Genomic DNA, 25362 nt, shown 5'->3' with positions numbered 1-25362 from the left:
CAGGAAGGCAGGATAACAGCCAACTTGGATCTATTTTGGAAGAATTATTTCTGTAGGGTGTCATGGAATTGTAAGTTACAAAAAGTATGCTTTGATAAACAGACATCTCCATTCCAAAAGGACCCACTCCAAAATACCACTCAATCAAATTCACAAGAATATTATGGAGGTCAAAATTCCAAACTACATGCAGATTTTACAAGCAAACAGTCCCACCACTTATAAACCCTGGCAGTATGTGCATAGCAAAATCTTGATCACGCCTCAGTCTCTTGCTACATACAGCATGACGTCTGATTGCTATACCATGCCACAGGATGAGTGCCTTGCTTCCCTCTGACTTTTGAACCAGTCTTACACTTGGATTTGCTTAAGCAGAATCATGACTTATATTTCTCAGGATTGAGTTAATGTGGGTGGACGTTGGAAATTCCACACGAACGGATATGTACGCTATGTCACCATCAAGCCCAATCGGACTATGACCAATCAGCTTGAAATATGTACTTTCATATTCTCCAAACCCACATCTCTATTCGTCAAGGCATTTCTTGTTTTCATAGGTATCTCCTCCCTTTCCTGTTTATATATGGAATCTCACTAGTCTGTGAAACAATGCAAGTACAATAAAGCTCATTTTACGGTCTGGAGTTTCTTTTCATTGCGTTGGAATGGTAATGGTGTCACTGTGGCATTCTGGTGGAGAGAGACCTAATATTTCCCTGGACAGCTCAGAGGCTGTTTCCAATGACAGCAACTACAATAATTTGGGACTGAGTAGGTCCTAAAACCTTGTGAAGATGGGGTTATCTATCAGGGCCTGAAAGAATGTATTTTCCTTCCTTTTTAAAGAAAAGAAAATAATCCTAATGCTAACCCTGACTCCTTTCTTCCTTTCGCCTAAATGCTCTAGTAGTTTCACTTTTGTCACTGATTAAAGATTGAGTAACTATTGAACAACATCCTTTCAGCACCTCACCCCTTAACAAAGTCCCTCATGTTCCATTGCTTTTTTATTTTGATGGATTAAAAGAAAGAAAACGCATGGTTATGTAACTAGAGACATCAGTCTGGATGTAACTGTGGAACAACACAACGACTTAAAAGCCACACGGCAGAGATAGGCACTGGGGACGGCTATTGTCCTGGAAGCACCTTACAGGGAAAACATACACACACAAACAGCAGAGTAGCATCCATGGCTCCAAACCTGCAACAGATGTCTCTTGGGAACTTTCTCCTTTGGAATCTTGGCCCATCCACTCCATGTTCTCAGTGGTGGCAAGACTGTTCTTTGAGCGAGAATGTGATGGTTAGAAATAAAGAAGACGGGGTGTATATAGTAAGAAGTCAAATTTGAGGATGCTGTCTGGACAAGAAAACCAAATGTTTTCCAGAAAGTGCACAGTAATTTGGAACACAGTAATGAGATTCAGAAGCAGGAAATGTTTTATTAATTTCAATTTGCACTGAATTTCTCAGACCCATATTTTTTCTACCCCATTATCTCAAGAATCTTCTTGCCCTTGTGAGGTCAAAGAATTGAGCTCTCCGTGTCCAAGACATCAGATAGCTTTGCCTTTACCACAGCAGATCCCTGGGGCAGTGAGTCCAGGCATTTGTCACAGCAGCGTGGGAAACTTTGCTTCTGGGCTGGACACAAGGCATCCTGGCAGCTGTCATTTCTCTTCTCAGAAATCCTGGGTTTTGGTAACCTGCCTTCAAAAATGTCAGACAAACAAGTTTAATGGTTTAGTGTTTCATGTAAAAGTCCATATTCTTCCTGGAAATTCTTATTCATTTGAGTTGTTTTGCCAAGTTTTCTATATCTTTACTTGAATTTAACATATCCCTTATAGTGCTTAGCCTGTAGTATATCTAAGTGTCCCAAATGTTATTTTCACCTGAAGACCACTTTCTGTATTTCTTAGTTGGCCTTTCTGAGTCTGTCAGAAACTCTTGCTTTTGACAGCGCACCTTCCTATAAACTCCCTTGACATAGGATTTAAAGATCTACCACAAGTCTGCTACAAACAACAGACTCAAGTTTTACACCAACACAGAACATTGGGTGCTTTTCCTTACCCCTCCACCCAGTGCATCTGACTGACCTGCTACATGTGAAGCATGTTGTAGCATGTTCTATTGTCAGTATGCTTCTTTGGCTCACACAACACACACATGTACGTGTGCGTGCACGTGCACACACACACACACACACACACACACACACATGCTTCATGACTTCTGGCCACCCCTTGAATGGTAATGGTGTCACAGTGACATTCTGGTGGAGAGAGACCTAGTATTTCCCTGGACATCTCAGAGGCTGTTTCCAATGACAGCAACTACAATAATTTGGGACTGAGTAGGTCCTAAAACCTTGTGAAGATGGGGTTATCTGTCAGGGCCTGAAAGAATGTATTTTCCTTCCTTTTTAAAGAAAAGAAAATAATCCTAATGCTAACCCTGACTCCTTTCTTCCTTTTGCATAAATGCCTAAATGCCTAAAATCCTTTTGCAGAGGATAAACCATACTATGCTTGTAGGGTTCTGAACACTTCAACAACGTTGAACATTTACTAGTCCACTATATACCCGGTGATGGACATGTCTGGTCACCTCTAATTTATTGGAGAAGGACCCCACTGCTCATCCAGTGTGACCTAGGAAGACAGTTCAGCCATCTATAGCTTTGCTTCCCGCTTTCATGTACATTCCTCTGGATTTACAACATAGAGTGTCATTATGGAGCTGATTTCCAAATGGTGTGGGTCAAAATTGGGCAGAATGGATCACTTCAGGAAAGCATAAGGCTGGGAGTCTGGTTGAACTCTGGTTGAACTCTTAGCATGTGGCAAGTGGCCCATTATTCAGGAGTTGAGCACACAGGATAAGGATCTGGGAGACAGAAAGGACATCCCACAATCATCCTGGAAGGAAAGGACAGAGGGGTATGAGTGCCACTCACCAAGACTGAAACAGAATCCACAGCCCTGCTGCTCATCCAAGTAGGGACAAACAGCTAAAGAATTGTGGGCGGTGGCCAGGATTAAAAAATCCTGAAGGAAGGTCATGGTGACCAAGCAAATGTACCTCATTTGATTCAAAGTTCTTTATATTCACCGTTGTAATGAATAATTTCATCATCTCTCCCTAACATAGGTAAGCATTGTTAGGATCCCCATTTTACAGAAGATAAAACTGAGGCTCTGAGAAATTAAGTAACTTGCCCAAAGTTACATAGCTAGTAAGTGATAGAGCCAGGAGTAAAACCCAGAATTGACCTCAGTGAAAGCCTGTCTTCTTCCCCAGGCTCTATCCTGCATCCTTGGTGGGTCCTTTCATGAGACATCTGAAGGAGCCTGAGGAATTTAGCAGTTGATGTTTTTGGAGCAAAGCAGGATTTGCTTGGCCCTCAGGTGTTTTTGCCGAGTGAAATCAAACGCATGGTTGAGCTGCTGTGTCACCACAGCCCTGGCCTATGAGTGCCAAATTGATGCTGAAGAACAGCAACTCAAATCATCAGGGATTTTTCTCAAGAGTTGACTACTGTGGATGGGGCGGTATATATCCAACCGGTTTTTTTTGCTGAGTTCTAAAGACCTGAGTTGTAAGAATTGATACTGGGATCTTCAGTAACTTCATATGCCCCTGAAACTCTAAGGTGTATAATCACTTCAAGATCTTGGCTGATGGAGCAAGAGACAAAGACAGTTTTGTAGGTATCAGCAAACACTACAGAATCAGCAGAACTCTCTGGAACCTGATACTGAGTAAATGGGGCCTGTCGGGGACAAGTGACCGGCCCCAGCAAATGCCATCACCACTGTAAAAATGACCAGGGTTGGGATGGGAGTGAGCAGGACCCAGACACCAAGAAAAGCTAGAAACACAAGATCACAGGGCAATCCCTAGGAGTGGTCTGTGGAAGGAAGTTCCGATGGATGGGTCCTGACACCAGGGAAGACAGGTAGGCAAATCTCACCATTTCATGAGCAAATGGGAGGAAAGGGTGGTATGAATCCACAACAGAGGATGAGATCAAGGGAGTGAAGTTTCAGATGCAGGCCCCCAGTCCCAGGGTCTCCAAATCAGGAGCAGAACCATGTCCTAGCAAGGAGCCAATGAAGAAGAAAAACAAGGCAAATCTTATTTCTGGAACAAAAAACCTGAGGCTGGAACTCCAGAACAAAGAGGCAGCCCAAGATAGGAATGAAGCTGGGTAAAATATTGTGGCTTCCTCCCTAGAAAGAAGGGTTCAAAGTGAGCAGGACCTGGGTCAATGTAGACTTGGTGAGGACCCAATAGCCCATCATATCTTCACTTCTCCTGAGTAAAAGTCAGAGCTGGAAACCAGAGCTCATGCTTCAGAGCTCCTAAGGCAAAGCTGGGAGGCCAGGAGGCAAGCCACACCCTTCCAGATATGCTGTGTAATTCACTGACAGAAAAAGTGGTTCCTTGCGTCACTAAATATTTGCTCAGCCAAGCCAAACACCCTAATAATCACCTGATAACAAAGCCACGTCCTTGGAGTGTTATGACCTCCACATTAGTATTGATTTAACAACGTTCCTTGCACTAAGGAGTTAAAAGTAGATTCCTGAAAGAGCCAAGCTTTTCATATTCTTTTCCTAGAGCTGTAGTAACAAACTGCCACAGAGTTGGTGGTTTAGAGCAACAGAAATTTGTTGTCTTGGTTCTGGAGGCATGAGTCTGAAATCAGTCATCAGAGCTCACTCTGTAACCTGTAGGACAGTTTTCTTCCTGACCTCTTCCAGTTTTGGGGAACCCCAGAAATCCCTTTGTTTATGTTGCACCTCTCCAACCTCTGCCCTGTCTTCACATACCCCTCCCTGTATCTTCATATTTTCTCTTCTCAATGTGTGTCTTTCCCTTTTCTTTAATGGCACAAGTTATATTGAATTAGGGACCACTTATTGAGTTCATTTTGATTTGATTACCATTGTAAAGACCTTATTTCCAAATAAAGTCACATTCTGAGGTACCAAGAATTAGGACTTCCACATATATATATATTTTTTTCTTTCAAAAGTACTTTACTTATTTGGAGAAAGCTCATGGAAATCATGCATTATGGAATGTAAGCCTTGGGTTAATTTAGACTGTCATTTCCACATATCGTTTTGAAGGGAAAATTCAACCTATAGCATTCTTCTTTCCTATCGATTTCATCACCAGCTTGTCTATACTCAACCCTCCTCTTATTCTCCTCTTTGGATGAGATAAAGGCTCCCCTCAGTTATACTGACTGTCCTGACTCTCATGGTGCTGTGTAACAGACAGACCAAGCAGACCTCTAGCAGATGTTCTGTGGTGATTTGATCATAGCTGTGTGCAAGCTATGGCAGGAGACACTCTTAAGACTCTCCTTCCAAGAGGGTTTCTGGCTCTCAGTGTAGACAACAAGAAGTCTTCCTCCTGGGAATTCTTTCCGCTGCTTCATACACAGGAAGACTTTTTGACACTGGTTTTCAAATAGTCAGAGACTAGCTATAGCCTCTACAAGTTCATCATACACTGGGCTCTCCACCACCCCAACCGCTATCACAAAGAGCTTGCTGATTTCCCAAGATTTGAAAGTACTTGATTTTTAGATGCATTTCATAATTCTGTGTCTGCAATTTTTTGGCTCTTTGTGTATCCTACTACAAAGGCTAAGAAAAACCTTCCTTTCAATTAAGGCATACTTAGTGGACGCAGCTCTACAGGGACCAACAGTATAGAAGCTAAAGGACGCCTGATAGGTTCTTGCACTTGCATCATTCTGCTGAATCAAGTGACATCATACGTTCTGAGAATGATGATCTTACACATGCTTTCATTCCCAAACCATCTCTTCCCCCAGTGCTGGAAACCTGAGACCCACCTTGCTTCTCCCATCTCTCTCCACCAGCACCTAATCCATTGCCAGTCCCTGCCCATGGCACCCCTGACATGGCTCTCATTCTATTATTCCACCCTTCATTCAGGCCACCATTTTCCCTCGTCTGATTTTTCTGAAAAGTTTTGCAGCAGCTGTACTGTCTCTAGCCTTTTTCCTTTTTGTAATCCACCCACCACGCTGTACTCAGGGTGGTTGTTCTAGAATGGATGACAGTAAAATCTGATCATATTACATTCTTACACCAAACCTGACTCTTCAAAATAAAGATCATGTTTCCTAAAATGGGATTGATGGCTTTCTGAGGTCTGGCTCTTCATAACCTCCCCCATTGTCATTCCTTTGCTTTGAACTCTGTCTTCAAACTTCCTGAACCATGCACAATTCCCTGCATGCTTCCTCCTCTTTCCAGCCTCTAGGCTTTTGGTTATGCTTCTCCCTCTGTCTGGGATGTCCTTGGCCAAGTCCTGCTAGGTCTGCTCACTGCCTTGTATGAACAACTTTATTGACAATGTCTATGATATCCTTAATAAGGGCTCCAGGCCACTCTACTGACTCCCCATAATGCATAGCTCCTACCTCTCAGAAGGCTTTCCTGACAAGTGACTAAACTTACCATGCTCTAGATAACAGTCCACAACTGCTCAGCTGTATCTCCAGAGCCAGGCCTTGCAACTGGGCTGTTCCCAGTCCTTGGGTCACTAGATAAGTGACTCAACATGGGTTCTTCTGATAAAACTAGGGTGGGGTGTAATTAAGATAATGAGACATTTGCCTTGTGTGCTAAATGTAAGGGGTGCTGAAAAGCTAAGTAATCCATACAAATATTTTGAAGTAATGTTTTTTAAAATTAAAATTAATGCAAAAAATCTATGATAGACAAACTATCAAAAATTTAAATAAAGATAGTATCAATAAGAGTTCTCAAAGAAAATTCTGTAACTTTAGGTCTTTATCCTAGAGAAGAAAGGCCTAAAATCAATTATTTAAACTCTAGCCTCAAGAAGTTAGAAAAAGAATAGTAAATTGAACCCAAAATAAATGGAAGGAAGGAAATATCAAAAACAAGACAGAAATCAATGAAATAAAAAAATACACAAACAATAGTTCTATTTGAGGTAACAAATTCAACCTCCCACAGATAACAGCTATATGTGCTGGGAAAAAAATACATAAAATCAATTATCCAAGGAGCCTACAAAGTGAACGGAAGCACGTGAACTCTTGAAGAGAGTTGAAATTCACAGGAAGCAACAAACATGGGGGAAGTTCCCATCTTTTCTGCATTGCCCTAAGGCAATTGCAGTTGTGGTGTATCATAGGTCAACTAAAATTTCTACAAAAAATAACCATTATTCTGGCTCAGGAGAGAAGAGTAGTTGCCCAGGGGAACCAGGGTTACTGGAGGGTGGCAAAAATCTGATAAAGGAGGGAGCATGGAATGGGAATCCTTAACTGTGTGCATAAAATCTAGAAAAGTCCGTGGAAGACCACTGAACCATTCACACATGGGGCAGATAGCAAAGTCCAGACAGAGAACATAGGCACCACATAACTACAGGTGAGATCAAGTTTGAAGTGCAATCTTAGCCAAGCTGTTGCCTGTTAAAAGAAGAGCATCAGCACACTTTTTAAGAACAGAATTCAGAGTCTCTACGACATGTCCTTGACAATGTTCAGGATACAGTCCAAAATTAAATGACATATGAAGAACCAGAAAAATGTGACCTGACTCAAGAGAAAAGATAATTAACAGAGGTTGACCCTGAGATGACTCAAAATGTTAAAACTGCTCAATGAGGTAGAGAAAATACAATGGTGATGAATGAAAAAAATAAGAAACCTCACTAGTGACATAGAATATATAAATAAGAACCAAGCTGAAATTTTGGAACTAAAAAAAATAAAATATCTAAAATAACAGATTTACAATGGCCTGAATAGCAGAATGGAAGTGGAAACGAAAAGGATAGGTAAACTTGGACATATCACAATTATCCAAACTAAAGAAAAGAAAGACAACAGACTTTTTCAAAAGTAACAGAGCCCAGGGACCTGTGGGATTAAGTTAAATGCCTACTGTAGAGGCAAGCAGAGACCCAGTCATCCCATATTTAGGCATTACCCAAGTGAAATGAAAACCTACATCCATGCAAAGATGTATACATCATTGTTCATAGAATCTTTATTTATAATAGCCACAAAATCTGTGAACAGCTTAAATGTTCATCAATAGGTGAGTGTGTTAACAAAATGTGATCTACCTGTACAACAGAATATAATAAAAAATTAGTGCTCTACTGATGAAGACAACAATAGAGATGGATCTCAAAGTCGTTATGATGAGCAAAAGAAGCCAGATAAAGAGAATACATACTGTTTATTCCAATAAAATTCTAAAATATCCCAAATAATATAGTAACAGAAAGGTAATCAGATGCTGCCTGGGGTCGAAAGTGGAGAAAGAGACATAGAGCAAAAGGGCGTGAGAAAACTCTTGGGGGTGATGGAAATATTCAGAATTTTTGTTGTATGGGACTCCTGGGTGGCTCAGTGGTTCAGTGTCTGCCTTCGGCTCAGGTCATGATCCCAGGGTTTTGGGATCAAATCCCGTGTCAGATTCCTTATTCAGCAGGGAGCCTGCTTCTCCCTCTGCCTGTTCTGCCTTTTCTTCCTGTTGCTCCCCCTGCTTGTGCTCTCTCCCTCTGACAAATAAATAAATAAAATCTTTTTTTTTTTTTAAGTAATTTTTGTTGTGATGATGGTTCATAGTCTTTACCTCAAAACTAAGTCTTGGAGGTCTGCTATATGACATAGTACCTGTAATTAACAATACACTATTCTGAAATTTATAATAGGTGAAGAGGATAGATCTCATGTTAAGTGGTCTTACAAAAAATCTCTATAAAATAGGACATAAGGAAACTTTTTGAAATAATGGATTCGTTAGAACTTCTGCTGTGGTGATGGTATCATGTGTGTGCACATGTCCAAACTCGTGAAGATGTATGCATTAAATGTGTGCTGTTTTGTATGTCAATTATACCTCAATAAACTAAATACACACACATACACACACACACATACCCCAACCAGGACAATTTTTTTTTTTAAGATTTTATTTATTTCTCAGAGCAGGGGGGAGAGCGAGCACAGGCAGACAGAATGGCAGGCAGAGGCAGAGGCAGAGGGAGAAGCAAGCTCCCTGCTGAGCAAGGAGCCCGATGTGGGACTCGATCCCAGGACACTGGGATCATGACCTGAGCCGAAGGCAGCTGCTTAACCAACTGAGCCACCCAGGCATCCCAGGACAATTTAAATGAATGAAGTTATTATATCTTAATTTTCCACAATAAATAGGATTAAAGAATTAGTGTGCATCTTAACCACTAGCGAGCTAGTTGAAATGAAGATTCTGATTCACTGGACTTGGAATGGGTCCTGAGGTTTCTCATTTGTAACAAGCCTCCAGGTGATACGGACACTGGTAGTCCAATTCTACACTTAAGGGACCCTGAGACTACATGACTAAACCTACATAAGATTTATTTTATGAATCCTTTCCCCATGTGATTAGCATCACCTGTTCCATTCTTATAGAGCTATCACATGTCCCACAACTTCTCCTATATAGTCGAATCAATCTGTGAGACTCTAATAGAAATAACAATCATATCTAGCATTAACTAAGCACATACTAAGTGTTAGATACTGTTCTCACAGCTGCACAGGAATTTACTCATTTAATCTCCGCGCAAAGGCAGGTGCTATTATTATCCTGTAACAACCAATGTCAAGACCAAAGCACACAGAGTTTAAAGTACTTGTTCAAGATCACCCAGCTCATACCCAGAGGAGGCAGACTCAGCCCCAGGCACTGCTCACATAATCATTGTGTATTATGGCTTCTCAAAAGAATTATCATCTTCCAAGAGTGGCAGGTTCTGGCCTCAAAGTCAGAGCTGCTGATTTGTGCCAAGAGTCTTCCCACTTCGCCATTCTTTATGGAGAGTTTACTATATAAACATCAAGTATTTCTTGAGCACTTGCCATGTGTCAGGCTTTATGCACAAGTTGATGGTGGTCCTGGCGTGGTCCCCTGAAAGTATGGCATCCATTGGCAGTTTACTTTTTGAGCAGTTTGCTCAGAATTCTCACTGGCATTCCTCGCCCCTTTCCCATTCTCCTAGTTCTGGTGCTGTGTCGGAGCAGAATCAGCACCACCACACTTTTCCCCAGTGTCTCCTCAGACCAGAGCCCAGGCTGTGGGAGAGCCATGATGTGAGCTTCTGGGAACTCGGGTTGCCCTTTCGAACCCTGCTATCCAGGGAATGGAGTGTTTGTTGATCAGATATCAGGAAGAGACTGCTGGGTCTCCTGATAGAAGTCAGGGAAAACTCTGGCGTTTCTTCCTAAAGGCCCATCAAACATTTCCATCCAGACAGTATCCAGGGACAGATCTCACACCCTGGGCTCATCATCCATCCTACAAGAAGTCTCCTGATTATAAATTGTTAAAACTTCCTCTTTTCCTGTTGTCTCAATATACCCACAAATAGGCTCTGAGAACCCCACCCAAGAAACCAGGTGCACCAGGGTGATAAGGCTGGCCCCTGCCCCAAGTTCCCTTCTTTGCCCTCCTTGACTGTGACCCCATGACATTCAAACGCAGCAGTAAAGCCCCCTCACAGCTTTTGCTGGGGTGCCCCACCTGACCGCACTAAAGGCACTTGACCATGGGCGTCATTCCCTCTGGGATCCCTACCTGCCTGGTTGAGCTCACTTCCCGGGTGTTTTCCCCGTGTGGCCCCTACAGGCTGTGCCACACCATGTCTCTCCCCTCCAGGACCTGCAAGTATAATCAATCCTTTTTGCTTTCATGTGCCTCTCTGCTGTGTTATTCTGCGTCCCCCCAGAGCAGTCACCAAAGAAACCCATTTTAAGTAACATGGTTATTCCTTGGACTACATGGTTCCTCTCCTGCCTGGACTGAGGGTAAGAGACCTCAGGTTCCCAGGGTGAGCCTCTAGCAGCAAAGCTTATAGAAGTTGGGTACTGGGGAAGGTGTCCAAGGACATCTGAGTGAAGCACTGACAGCGTCCAGTACAGCACAGGGACCTCTCAGGACAGCGGGAAGGAGTAATTTCCTGAAGGGCCAGGTTGTTGCTGATAAGAACGCATCAGCAAGGAAGACAGAACCAACCTGGAGTAACAAGGGCTCTAACCATAGATCTTTCCCGAGGCAGGGGCCTGGTCTGTTGACCTCTCCAAGCCCTCACATTTCTATGAGTCTACCTCAGAGAGTTTTGAGTCTGTTAGGACTTTGTGGGTTCCACAAAGTGGAATATCAGCCGACAGAGAAGCTGATCCAAGGGGACGTTGGCCAGACCTACTTCCCAGCTGAGGACATGGCTTGAAAACAGCCTGGGCAGCTTCCTGGTAGTCCTGTTGCTCTTACAGAACAGTATTTTGGTGAGTTGAGTGTAAATGAATGAGAAACACATGGATTTAATTTCCCTTAAAATTAGGGATGGGTGAGCCCAGCCACAGTGTGGAATTACTGAATGTCTCAAACTATTTTGTTCAAATGCTTTTGGTTCAGAAAAACCAACACCACGGATCTGTAAAGCATGTATCTCTTCATTTATATGAAACTTCACGTATTTTAAAGAGAATTTGATCTGCATATTTCGACTTCTTTATACTCCACTTATCAAGATGTTTAATAAAATTTCTTGGAAGTCTGAGAAATACTTTATAACTTTTATTTTCAAACACCTAGCTTAGGAAAAGGAAACAATGGGGGAAGTTTGGGGGAAATTGCATACCAGAAAATGTGGGTTGGGGTTAAAGTTCACACTTTCAGGTAGTTCTAGGACCCAGAACTACATACCCATTAGGTGCACAGTCATAATGTGCTAAAGGAAAATATTCAAAAACCTCTTGGAAAGTGCAGGAAAACATGCACGTAAGTTCGAAAAGGACAAGCTTGAAAGAGACTGGAAAGTGTGGTGGCAGATCACTCCAGGTTCCCTCATCTCTATCTGCCTGGCTGTGTATCCTGAGCAGCCATAATAGGATGGAGCAGAACTATGACATCTTAACATCACCCACCAGCATGAATCTTCACCAGTCTCCAGGAATCTCTTTGTTTTATGACCTGTAATAAAGAGTTGCTTATGGGCTGCTTAGGCATGATGCATGACCAGAGATGGTGGGAGAAATGAGTTACAGGTGGTGGCTGTAGAGGAGGAGGAGGGTGGGGGGAATGCCAGCACCATCTTTGTTTCAGAGATGTGGCTCCAACCAAAGACGCACTAGTCCTAAAGAGCTGTTTTCATCTAAAGCTCAACTTGAGATTCCAAGAGACCAGGTAATATACAAAGGGGAGAGAGGCCGTTATCTCCCCTTTCATGGAACAGTCTGTTTCCCTTCTGTTGGAAACAGTATTCACTAAGCCCTAACAGATCTATTTCTGTTCAAAGTGGCATGGGCAGATGATGGCGCGCTGGACACGGCCCAGCAGGAGAAAGGAAGGAAATGTCAGACTCCTTGGTTATCGGATAAAGTCTGTCTCAAGGGCCCAGGGAGTCTCAGAAAAACAATTTGTAGTGGGGACTTTATGCAGGAACAATAAAATTTACTGACAAAATCCAAAGGATAAGATAATGAGCTGTATTATGGTTAATATATCCCCCATGTTAATCCCTGGGCTGTGTAGAAAGAACATACCTCAGATTACATACCTCTTTAAAACCACGCTTACTCCAGCTTTGAAATTAGAAGACCCTAATGGGGCCATGTGGCAGTAGCAAATAGCAGTCATCAATACTCTTAGACTTGCCAACATTTCATAGTCTCCTTTGTAGCTGGGTTGAGAACATGTGATTGGTTCTAGCCAACAGAGCACCAGTATGAATGGCGTGTGTTTTTTTCTGACCAAGGCAGTGAATTCTTCCATTGCTTCCTCCCCTTCACTCTGTGATCTAGGACTGCAGATGTCTGTGCAGATGGTTTAGCTATGTTGGACTTCTTGCAAAGGAGAACGAAGTCTTTATTCTGGTAAGTCACTGGGATTTGTGGGTGGGGGATGCTTGGGGGATACCAGCTTGTAGCTGGTAACAACTAGCCTAACTAACACAAGCTGTAAACTTGGAGTTTCTGACTTAAGACATCATGATGATGCCCTGACATTAATAAAACTAGTGATTTTATGCTAGATTCTTAAAAGTTTTTGAAAATGTAACAGGGCCTTGTGTTAGATAGCACATTACTTTGAAAGGTGGTGCTTTATAGCAACAAGCACTTATTACCTCAATGTTTTTGATGGTCAAGAATGTAGGAGTGACTTAGGTGGCTCTGACTCCAAGTACCTGGTGAGTTTTTAGGTGGGAGCTGCAGTCATCTGAGGGCTGAAGAAGATGTCATTGATGGGAGAACTCAAGTTTTCACTTGCTATTGGCTAGAGTTCTCACTTCTTCACCAGATGGGCCTCTGCACAGTGATTCCCATGCCACGAAAGCTAACATCTTCCAGAGAGAGTGATCCAAGAGAGAAAGCAAATAAGAAGACACCGTGCCTTCAACTGCCCTGCCCCTGACGTTGTCCTCTGTCACTTGTGCTTTGTTTCCCTGTTTACGAGCAGTGAGCCACTAAGTTCAGCCCATGCTCAAGAGGAGGGGAATATGCTCCACCTTTCCAAGAGAGTGTCAAAGAATTTGTGGCCATATTTTAGACAACACACATCCCATCACTTCAGAACAGGTTTGTAGGTAGCTGAGGAGAATGGAACAATGGGCCATACCTAAGGCTGCACGGGAGGGGGTTCAGTGATCTACCATAGATCAGGCTAATGGAGTTTAATTACATGACTACTCTTTTCTTATTACATTCCCTGGTCTCGTGAGCTAAGAAAGAAGTTCAAGCCATTCTACTGAGACTAGATAGACTGAACCCCTGACATGAAGCTGCATACCGAGATGCCATGGGGAGCATAGAAGACTTGCTGGTCCTTTACCCGTGAAACAAGCTACCTTTGACATGATGCTGAGGAAATGGATTCTCATGAAACAGGGACTCTGGTTGTGTGGGCAAGTGGTGATGCAGCTTCTCTCTACACACAATGTCCCAACTTCCCAGTTTCTCCAGTGTGATAGAACATGCTGCTTACAGGTACAAATTCTGGCAGTTTGCATGGGAAGATAGGATAAAATAAAATAGAATAGGATAGGATAGATAGAAAGAAATACTTCCTTTTGTATAAAACATGGCAGGCAGATGAAGCTGGTCTTGACTTAAGCTCAATGGCAGGAAACAGCACTAACACTAAACATACTAGCTCCATAGGATTGGGGTTTTCCTTCTTTCCTCCTATATCTTTTCCTCCTATATGGTGTCTTCGAGAGCATACTCTACATAATAAGCACTGTGTTGATTTTTTTTTTTTAATTCATTGAAAGAGATAGCACTCTTCATGGAGAAGGTAGTAAGATTCAAGTTCTACATTAGGTTGCTGGTGTCACAAATGTCATCACCCTGGACATATTGGTGATGGGGGACATTGTTGTGTGTGTGCCTATATCGGAATTACACTGGGATTTAATCCAATTCTGTTATGGCTCATCCTGGGCTAAGCTCACTGTGGGATCTGCTCTGAAAGGCAGGGCAAAGGCCAGAGATGAAAGCTCAATCAAGCCACACATTTTCAGGCTGGTGGTGTCTTTGCAAGCCAGGTACCATACTTTGCCTCAGCACCCATGGAGAGCAGCCACTGGAGAGAGCTGTTGAGTGTGGTCAAGCTGGCTATGTTCCACTAGCCTGCCACGCCTTAGGAACTACTGGTAGTCATGAAAAGGAGATATTTCTTTAGATCTGCCTCCTCTGCCTCCACCCCAGATGGGACATCAACATCAAACTCTAGGGGCATATCAACAGTACAGAAGCCCTCATTCTGAGCCTCCAATAGCCAGATTGTAAAGTCTTCTAGCCTCAAGGGAGCATAGCTGAGTTTGGTCTCCTCTGTCCAGAAACAGATAAGAGGCCAGGGAAAAATGGACATCCTTCTCATCTGGGCATATGCAGTCCTCACTGCTAAAGTTTGAGACAACAGACTAATGAAGTAAAACATCATGGTTTGAGTTACAGTTTTATTTTAGCTTTAAAAGGACTTTGTTCAAATATCAAGAGAAGAAAAAAATAAGGCATGATGTCACAGAAGCCAAGGTCACTGTTAACAGTCTCAAATGCCACTGAAAAGCCAAGAAAATGAAGACCAAAAAGTTTCCATTGACTTCACTCTCATGGAACTCGCTGATGATCCCAGGAGGATTTTTTTTTAAGATTTTATCTATTTATTTGACAGATGGAGATCACAAGTAGGCAGAGAAGCAGGCAGAGAGAGAGGGGGAAGCAGGCTCCCCACTGAGCAGAGAGCCTGATGCAGGGCTCAATCCCAGGACCCTGAGATCATAACCTGAGCTGAAGGTAGAGACTTTAACCCACTGAACCACCCAGGCACCCCAACTAACCAATTTTATACCTCAAGGAACTAGAAAAAGAACAAACAAAGCTTAAGGTTAGTAGAAAGAAATAAAGAACAAAGATAAAAGCAGAAAAAATGAAATAGAAACTAAAAAGACAATAAAGAAGATTCTGATCTTTTTTTAATAGTTCCTCTCTGTTCCTTTCTTCTCTTGCTCTCTTCCTTTGTGGTTTGATGACATACGTTTGTGGTATAATTATGTTCCTTTTTCTCTATCTTTTTATATTTACTATAGATTTTGGCTTTGTGGTTACCATGAGGTTTACATGTAAGCAAGTATTAACAGACCTAAAGGAAGGAATTGACAGCAATCCAATAATAGTGGGGGACTTTAATACCCCACTGACATCGGTAGATAGGCATCAGGACATGACTGCCTGGCTCAAAGAATCCTGTGAAGGGGCAGAGAACTGAATGAACCCGCTACTCAGAGGGAGGCAAGAAGTGCACCTGGTCCACTTGATAAGAAGTGTTGCTTCTCAGGAGGACCTTAACTGTGGGAACAGAATGGGAGGGACTAGAGGTTAGATCATTTGAGGCTCCCCTGATTTGAACAGATTTAAGTCAGTACATAATACTAAGCCTCAGTTTTAGGCCTGATCTCACACACACACACACACACACACACACACAAGTAACTTCATCTACGAACACTCGTATGAAATATCATTGCACCGTTTTACAGATGCTGGATCTGAAGCTTAAATCTGGAGCTTAGCAAACTATCCGACTTTGGCCAGCTGGTAAGTGGCTGAGATGATATTCAAATCTGTTTGTTAACACTGGAGCCTGGCCACATAAACCATTGCTTCCAGGGTTTGCCCTAGAACAGTAGTAACAGTTCACCCTAGAAGTGGATTGAGATGGGGAAGAGAAAGAAAGGAAGGAAAACAGCAAATACACCACACACCATCTTCCCCCAGAACCTATGAACCTCCATTGAAACACAGGCTCTTTCTCTGCCCACCATCGTTCGACTTTTTCAGTCCCACACAACCTTCCCAAAGGCAGCTGGGTTAATAACACAGCTCCATTGACCATTAACAGCCAGGTTCTACTTCAGATGTCTAACCTGGTACTTTAATCAGTGGCCCCTGAAATGCCTACAAGCCCAACTGCTCCAGACACACTTCTGATTGCACAGTCCCAGGGGAAGAGAAACCATCCAAGCAGACCAACCAGCTCCTAAGTACTTCAAACCCCCAAGCTAAGGGCTGCCCTGAATTAGTTGCCCTTTTGCACAGGCATGTTGGGCATGCCAATGGGCTTGGGTTTCTAGAATAAATTCCTCTGCACTAAAAAAGACCTTAAATCTCATCCAATCCAACCCCTTCATTTTACCACAAAACCAAACCAAACCAAAACAAACAAACAAACAAAACTAAGCTTAAGCCATATCCTCAAGGTCACAAAGCGAATTAGGGCAGAACCTGCTTAAGTCCCATTCTTAGACCTTTCACCAACTCGCTCCCTCAGTGAGCCCTCACACTAGACAGGTCAAAGGAGGTAGTTGCTCTCTTTTTCACAGGCCTTCACAGCTCAAGTGACTGCATGACTCAGTTCCAGACTGGCCATGAGCGAATCTGCTGGACAAAATCTGAGAGAGACTTTTCCTCCCTGACAGAAGAAAAGAGCCAAAGAGAGTTCTTTGTTCCCTGGCCACCTGTCTAGGGCTGAACTCTACCACCCCCAAATTCTGATGCTCAAATCCTAACCCCTAGTATTTGGAATGTGACAGCATCTGGAGGCACTGTCTTTAAAGAGGTAATTAAGTTAAAATGAGGTTATTAGAGTGGCCCTAGGCTAATAGGGCTGCTATTTTAATAAGAGGAGATTAGGGGCACCTGTGTAGCTCAGAGGATTAAGCCTCTGCCTTCGGCTCAGGTCATGACCTCAGGGTCCTGAGATCAAGCCCCATGTTGGGCTCTCTGCTCAGTGGGGAGTGTGCATCCTCCTCTCTCTCTGCCTGCCTCTCTGCCTACTTGTGATCTCTCTCTCTCTGTCAAATAAATAAAATCTCTTAAAAAAGAGAGGAGATTAGGTCTCAGATACACACAGAGAGAAGATGACATGAGGACACATGGAAAAGGGAACATCTAGGAGCCAAGGAGAGAAGCCTCAGCAGAAACCAACCCTGCCTGCTGATCCCTTGACTTCGAACCTCCAGCCTCCAGAGCTGTGAGTCAATAAGTTTCTTTTGCTGAAGCCCCCAAGTCTGTGGTACTTGGCCATGGCAACCCTATAGCGCTATACCCCAGCCCCTATTCCCTGATTTCTGTAACAGACATGATGCTTGAAGCCAGAGAACGTGTCTTTCAACCATGAGGAGAATCTCCGAGATGCTATGCAGCAACTTGGCCTGAGACTGCGTCTCTGGAAACTCCCAGGGCATGCTCATACGACTGGTGCTCAGACTACACTTTGGGGAGTGAGGCTCTAAAGCCCTCATGGTCTGTTCCCTGCTTGTTAAGGCTTCTAGCTGGTGGATCTTCTCTAACGTCATGCCCAGACATCACTGTACTCCTGAGTTATCATTTCTGGCGTCAGACTGACCTGACATCCCGGCAGCATTACCATCAAACTTCAACTCCTACACCAAGCCCATGCCTTATACTCTGCTTCTCCAGGTCCAGGAATTATCATTATCAATCACAATGTCACCTTCAATCTTTCAGGCTTTAGTCAAGCCCCAGGGAGCTTGACTTACAAAAAGAGAAGTATTTGAAGGCAATGTAGGCTCTATGGAGATTAGTTCAAAGTAGGGTAGCAGGATCCATGCACTCCAGGATTTCTGGAGCCACTGGGGGCCTTTTAGAAGGACCTTGGTCCTAGATCATCTCTGTGATGTTAAGTCAACCCCTAGGGCAGACTCCATCCAGCACTGTGCCCTAGCCCTGTCACCCATTCAAAGCCTGCCCTGACCCAGCTCACCAGGCTGCCTGTACACCTGTCTCCTGCCTGGGCCAGCCACTCCAATCCCATCCGTCCTACCCATGGAGAAGGCTTGTGCCTGCTGAGACTCTATTCCCTTCAGATAGCTGCCTCACACGTCAGGTATCTCTTGTGACTCTCCTCCCCTCCTCTCTCGCCTGCCCTTCTCCCAACCCGCTCCTCAAGCCTGAGCTTTTGCTTTCCTCGTACTCAAGTCCACCTTCTGCCTCCCAGGCTGTGCAGTGAATTCCTCTCCCTGCCTCTCTTCCCCCTCACCTCCCCTCCCCCCCGCCTCTCTTAATGCCTTCTACAAGCCTCCAGTCTAGAATATGCCCAATGCTACAGCCTTTCCTCCTTTAGAACGTGTTTCTTTCTTCTCAGTACTTGAGCTCCTTGAGGGTAGGAACCCCTGTTCATCTTTGAATCCTTGCTCCCACCCAACCTTTTCTGGAGCCCCACCCAGTCCAACAGCCACGCCAGGCACCCGAAGAACCTCAGAGGCCAGCAGGCACAGGCACACACCGAGGTGATATACTTGTACTTACTCGTCTCTTTGTGTCGGCCAACCTTCTGATCCCGGCGGCCAGAAGCTGTGATGTGATCAAATAAAAAGTGGGATAATAAATAAATCTCAATAAATCTCAGATTTATTGATGACTTCTAAAGTGCCGAGCATGCTGCTAAGGATTTACATGCACCCATTTTATTAATTCTGGTGGGGCTATTATTACTATTTGCATGCATGATTTCCCACCTTACAGATGCAGGAAAGAAGTCTCAGGGTGGGTGATGGGAATATGGGAATATTGCCCAAGATTGCACAGCCAGGAAACTGTGAAGCCAGCAGCCCAGAAAGAGAGCTCCAGGAAATGCCAGCCCAAACTTGATTCTTTGCTGCCTTCTCAATTTCACTGGCAGACAGATTGTGTGAAAGTGGGGGTTCCTGATTGAAAGGGGAGTGGATTACTGAATGTCTGATCTCAGCCTCCCTCTCCCTTCCCTCTGCCAATCTATGGGTTTGCACTGCAGGATCCATGAGCCAATGTCAGCCTTCCATGGGCCCAGGATATCAAATATCCCTATTAGGGAACACTCGTCCGTCAGGGAGTGACAACTAACACTTCGAGATATCTACGTATGTAAATCTCATGCGGTATAATCTCCTAAGCCTGCATTTTAGATATGCAATTGAGAATGTGTTTTAGGTGATGTTTTTGGCGTAGAACATGCTTGAGCTCAGGACTTGGCTAGAATAACAAGTGCTAAAAGTGAAGGCCCAACTCATGTGCCCATACTATGTGGATGGCCACAGGCAGATGCCAGGCAGACAGGAGACTAGGCTCATCCCCCAGATCTCCCTCAGAGGCAAGTCCATACCAGGGGTTTGGGTTGGAGTGCTCTCCCACGTAACATAGATGGTTCTGGAGACCAAGTCCCCCCAGGAAGCCCCAGGAGTTCTGAAATCTGTGACTCTGCAGCCCACTTTGAACTGAATCTCCACAGTACCCCAAGTGCCTGCTTTATCATAAGTTTAGCTTCCTGTGACTTAGGTAAACAAGGGATCACAGATAGTAGGCCAAGCTACGCAAGGGCTTTGGTGCATATGGGGCAGCATTTCTTAGAATTGTCTACTGTGTACCTCCCACTGTAAAGGAGGATGGATAGATACCCAGGGTCTGGAAGGATAGCTTGGAGTTTCCCATAATGAGAACGGGATGTCATTGAAGTCTTATATTTACCTTAATATTTCATGATAATTTTATGTCCCACTCCATATACTAATGTCTGTTCTATATTAAATATAATATTAGTGATGCCAAAAACCCCCCAAAATTGACGCTCCAAGAAGCTGTGCCCTGTGGTTTCATGTTGTTTCACTGAGGCCTATGTGCCCTGGGAGTAAAAATGCCCCAGTTTGAAAGCAAGTTAATATAAGACATTAACTCACTGATTATTCCAGAACCTTCTCTGGCTCATGCTTAGGAAAACCACAGGCGGCCAGAGGCTTGAGCTTAAACAAGGTGCATAGAAGGTAAAACCAACTTGAGGGCAAATTTTTCAGGAGATATTTGCACATAAGCAATCATTTCATTTTCAGGCATACACATATGTTGTAAGTATGGGTTCATCTTTCTTGCCCCCACGGCACCAGCAGCCCCACTATCTGAGGGTTTATAGAATGCTTGATCCATAGAGCAGGGATTTCAAACAAAGACAGTACTATCTATCCTATACAGCACCCAACCAGAAGCTACTGGCCTGAAAGATAATGGAATGATCTCCTGAGATTGAGGCACAGACTTACAGAGGATATGCTTCAGAGCTAGGGTGCCATCATGCAGGATATGGTACACCCTAACCAATGACCATCACATTGTCCTCTGTCCAGAACAGGCCCAGTATCTGAGTCTGAGAACCAGAGGTTGGGAGTAGAATGGACCTGCTCCCACCATCACTACTAATGACCAATGTAAGGAACTTGTGCTTTGATGTCCCTGTGGTTTGAGGATTTCTGGGTCTAGAGGACCTATTTCCAACCACTGAAATGCTTCCTCCAGGAGATATGAAGAACCTCACTGAAATTTAGGCTATGGCTGCCATCGAGTGACTTCCTTATGCCAAGGGGATAGCAGGTGAAGAAAGGAGATGCCACACTGCCAGTGGTATGTCCTGGTCTTCAGGAGATGACAGTGCTGCTGCTACACAGTGGGCACAGGGGAAAAAAATGTGTTGGGCACTTAGGTAACAAACTAGAACTTCTCTCGATACTCTTATGCTCAGTTTCAAAGCTAAAATTACAGCAGCCATGGCCCAAATGGGTATGGTTCCCAGGGACTTAGGTTCATCAGAGAGTCTGGATCATCTTACCAGGTGATCTGTCTACACCAGCAGAGGTATAGCTGAGGAGGAGGGAATCTAGACTGAGAAGTGGATAAGAAGGACAATAAGCATCAGTTCAATTGTAGCTGTTGAGTATTAGCCCCTCCTGCTGTTCACTCTTGTGTTCCTCACTTCTTCAGATGTAGATCTCCCCAGAACACCTCCCAGTAAACTTCTCCATCCAGTTCTTTGCGTCTGTTCTCAAAGGACCTATGCTAAGATGGTACCCTTACCTAAGATGTATCCGTCTGAGAGTGCACCTTCATTCAGGATAGCCCTTTCCCACTATAAAAGTTGGTGTCCCTCACCCACTTCAAATATTACTGTGGTTCATTGCCCTTGGCTGTAATATAGCTATGGAATCATACAAAAAGACTATTTTGATGATTAAACATTAGACCATTGAGCTATAGGGCTTCCAGTCTTTCCCTAATAGATAGATATTTCTGTTCGTGGTGAAGCCTGGTATTAGAAATGGCCTGTTTACCTATGTTGTGATACTCTGAATGTAGAACAGCCAAAGCAATTCAGGTCATTGTCATTTGTTCTTGTATGTAAGCAGAATACTTCATGGAATGAGGAAATTCTTCAAGATAAATTATATAAACTGGGCAGAGGAAAAAATATGAGATTTATCTATAGTTAGTAGGTTTTCTTCAATAAAATAGCTAAAAACTTATTTCATCAATCATCACCTTATTTCACCTTATAGAATACTGTGTACTTGTCTTATTTATTGCCAAGAAAAAGACTTTTTCAGACTTATGATGAAAACATTTAGGTTCTAACTTACAAATATACACAGGAGTGGATAGATTTTTCATCTTTCTTTTAAGGTATATGTGAACAGTGTGAAGTATAACTACAAATAAGAAAAATAATACCACCAATACTTGCCATGTTTTCAAACAATTGGTAAATAAGAAAAGAGAGGAAGACAAATGAGGGGCCAAAGTACATAACAGACATCCCTCCACATGGTGTGGGGAAGAAGCACCACCTCACCCACAACATGATAGCCACGTCTTCTAGATTTTCTGGATACACCCCAAATTCTACTCTTTTGATCGATTACCCTTAGAAGAGCATCCAGAGCAATCAGATAAATTGTCCTTTTTGGGAAAGGGGTATGGAACATACAGTCCTTGTAGGAGCCATGCTCCTTCCTTTCCAGCTTACAGAACCTTGACACACAGAGGCTTCCTGTCCTTGGCTTCCTGACCAGGTGCTCCTGGCTGGCCATTTCTCTGGCAATTCCCAGCAGATCTGGCTGCTGTCAGCCAAGCCCATGTTTTGCTTCCAGGTATACCTTTGCCCAGAGCTGCAGATTCCTTACCATATGTCTCCATTCTTTTTCCCCAAGGATCATCATCGGTTTTCATAAGGGAGGATTTTTCTTGCCCACTCCTGGTGTTTTAAGTCACAGCCAGCATCTTTGCTAGTGGGCCACCAGTCCACTTTGCTAACTAACCAACAGCTCTGTTTTTGTCTCTGAGGAAAGGTGCCTCATGTGATCATCAGAACTTTAGTCAGAGGATGCATGTGGGCAGAGCCTAGACCAAGGGCCAAAAGCAACAAGCCCCAGCCAAGAATAGAGACATGAAGTCATCAAGAGTCACTGCTGCTCCAAACACAACCATGGTAGTGCCTGAGGAGTCCCTGGAGTGACCAAGAGTTCCCATTCCCTTGAGTCAAGAGTCTTAGCCTTAAAGAGGTCAGTAGGCTTAAATGGACACAGCTGATGTTGAGTCTCTATTGTTGCATCTTGACACTTGATGTTGTACAAGTAGTTAAGCATGAGAAGTCTCACACTCAGATCTCTTACGTTCTCCACCAAAAGTTTTGAAGCCTGGTAGGACATGGACATTTCTCTCACCACTGCTTTACCCCTAATGCCTAGATCATGCCTGGCACCACTAAGTGCTAAGCAAATATTGACAGAACGAAGAACCACTGTGATTTGAAAAGGTATTTATCAAGCTCCTAACTACAACAAACATAGGAGACCATTGGTTATTGCTTCAGAGTTTGCAAAGATTTCTTGGCAAAGCTTGATCACTATCCCCAATAAGATACAGGAATTACTTACCTATGTTACCTTTGATCCTGAGCACCCGGGCTTGTCAATGCATCTTCAAAAGACCCTCTTCTAATCAGAACCAGGTAGACCAGCAGGATCAGAAATTTCCAGATTCTTGGGTGCCTGAGTGGCTCAGTCGTTAAGCATCTGCCTCCAGCTGGGGTCAGGATCCCAGGGTCCTGGGATGGAGGTCCGCATCCGGCTCCCTGCTTGGCAGGAAGCCTGCTTCTCCCACTCCCATTCCCCCTGTTGTGTTCCCTCTCTCCCTCTCTCTGTGTGTCTCTCTCTCTGACAAATAAATAAATAAATAAAATCTTAAAAAGAAAAGAATGTTGCAGATTCTTTAGGTGGACTTGATTCTAGTAGGATCATGAAAGTATGAAGTAGTATACACCCTGTGTTTCACTCTGATTTGCTCTCCGCTTTCTGAAAGGCCAGCCTCAGAACATCTCTCAAAGCAGGTATTAGTCCTTGGACCTGGGAGAAAATTTCAGTTCCTTATTACCAGGGTTGTGTCTCCAAATATGCTACTCAACGACCACCTCATTAATTCTTACCCATTGGTGTGACATGGGTTGAAGCTCTCCCATTACCTTGCTCAACCAGTTGATCTCCAAATGCCATCAGGAATATATAAAGATGTTTAGCTCAGGAGTTCCTGAGCTGGCAGGGAAGGAACAGTCCCTCCACATCCATCTTCTCAAGTTCATTTTCATTCTCCCACCTCAGAATCCTCATTTCCCCAAAATGAACATGAAATATTATTTAGGATTAAAAGGTCTCTGTGGGGGCGCCTGGGTGGCTCAGTGGGTTAATCCTCTGCCTTCGGCTCAGGTCATGATCTCAGGGTCCTGGGATCGAGCCCCGCATTGGGCTCTCTGCTCGGCAGGGGGCCTGCTTCCTCCTCTCTGCCTCCTTTCTGCCTGTGTCTCTGCCTACCTCTGATCTCTGTCAAATAAATAAATAAAAATAAAATCTATAAAAGGTCTCTGTGGAGCACCAGGCCATCTACCATGATACATTGTCATCAGCATTATTTATAATCACACTTATAACTATAGAGTACCGGCCTTGCATTTTCTGGAGAGATGCTGACCTCATAAATCTCCCCAAACCATTATAGAAGGTTTTTCAAGAATGGCTGGAATTGTATGAAGAGTCAAGAATCAACCCCTTTAATGTGACAGTGTTGGTAGCTTAGACTGTGAAACAGTCCTCCTGTTCACTCTTTCCCGCTTCATAGCTCCTTCCTCAACCTCAGTGAATTCAAACGCAACAGCTGTACACAGTGAAAGAGGCCAGAGTTGACCAGGGGTGAGAAATGCCCTTTCCCACCTGTGAAAACGGCTCCACAGTGCGTGGAAGCTCTGGTGAGACCTACGCCTGCCATAAGTGATCCCAGAACAGTTATTTCTGCTGACGCTGCCATCACTCTCTCTCCCCAGGACACTTCCTCTGTTATCAAGTAGAGCAAAGCCAGGAAAAAGTAAGCGAATCGAGTGTTTACTTGGCTGTTGAGTGTTGATAAAATGTTGGCCTTTGTGTGGTTCTGGACGAGGAATGCGCTCCACAACCCAGCCAGCCCCAGGGTACAAAGAGAGCCACGGAGCAGGTGATAGTCCTTAAACAATGCCCAGTTCCGGGTTTCCAGCCCATGTTTGTTCACTTACCCCAGAAACTTGTCTCAGGAGGGGCCGTGTTTATGCTGAGTCCGTCTCAGGGTCACTCTAGCTGAGTGTCCACGGGTGCAGGTCCCCTAGCCAGAGACCGAGTCCTAATGCCAAGCGAGATTAGGAGCCTGCTGGCAGGAAAGAACAGGGAGGGACAAAAAGAGCAGTCCCAAGTCACAGGAGCTGCCAGCTTGCTAAGCTGTTGTGAGCTTGTATGTACTTGTGGAAAATTAAAATCAGTCTTTAGCCCGGTTGAAGTAATCGTCAGACTGTCTGAAAACATAGACCAGGGAATGAATTTATAGACATCTTTTCAGATTGGGAGTGTAGAATAGTAGAGAGTAAGTGAGACAAA

General features: G+C 43.9%; 1 long non-coding RNA gene across 1 annotated transcript; it reads right to left on the bottom strand.

Moving 5' to 3' along the window:
* Window positions 1-1426: 1426 nt before the first annotated feature.
* On the bottom strand, window positions 1427-25131 carry LOC309863413. The gene is made up of 2 exons (XR_014311020.1): window positions 25008-25131; window positions 1427-1719 (listed from the first exon to the last, which is right to left on the bottom strand). It is a non-coding gene; the product is annotated as an uncharacterized lncRNA (long non-coding RNA).
* Window positions 25132-25362: the final 231 nt, after the last annotated feature.

The sequence above is a fragment of the Mustela nivalis genome, assembly GCF_964662115.1.
Source record: "Mustela nivalis genome assembly, chromosome: 1".
Taxonomy (NCBI): Eukaryota; Metazoa; Chordata; class Mammalia; order Carnivora; family Mustelidae; genus Mustela; species Mustela nivalis.
The sequence above is the reverse complement of the archived record's forward strand: the minus strand, read 5'-3'. Positions and strand labels throughout refer to the sequence as shown.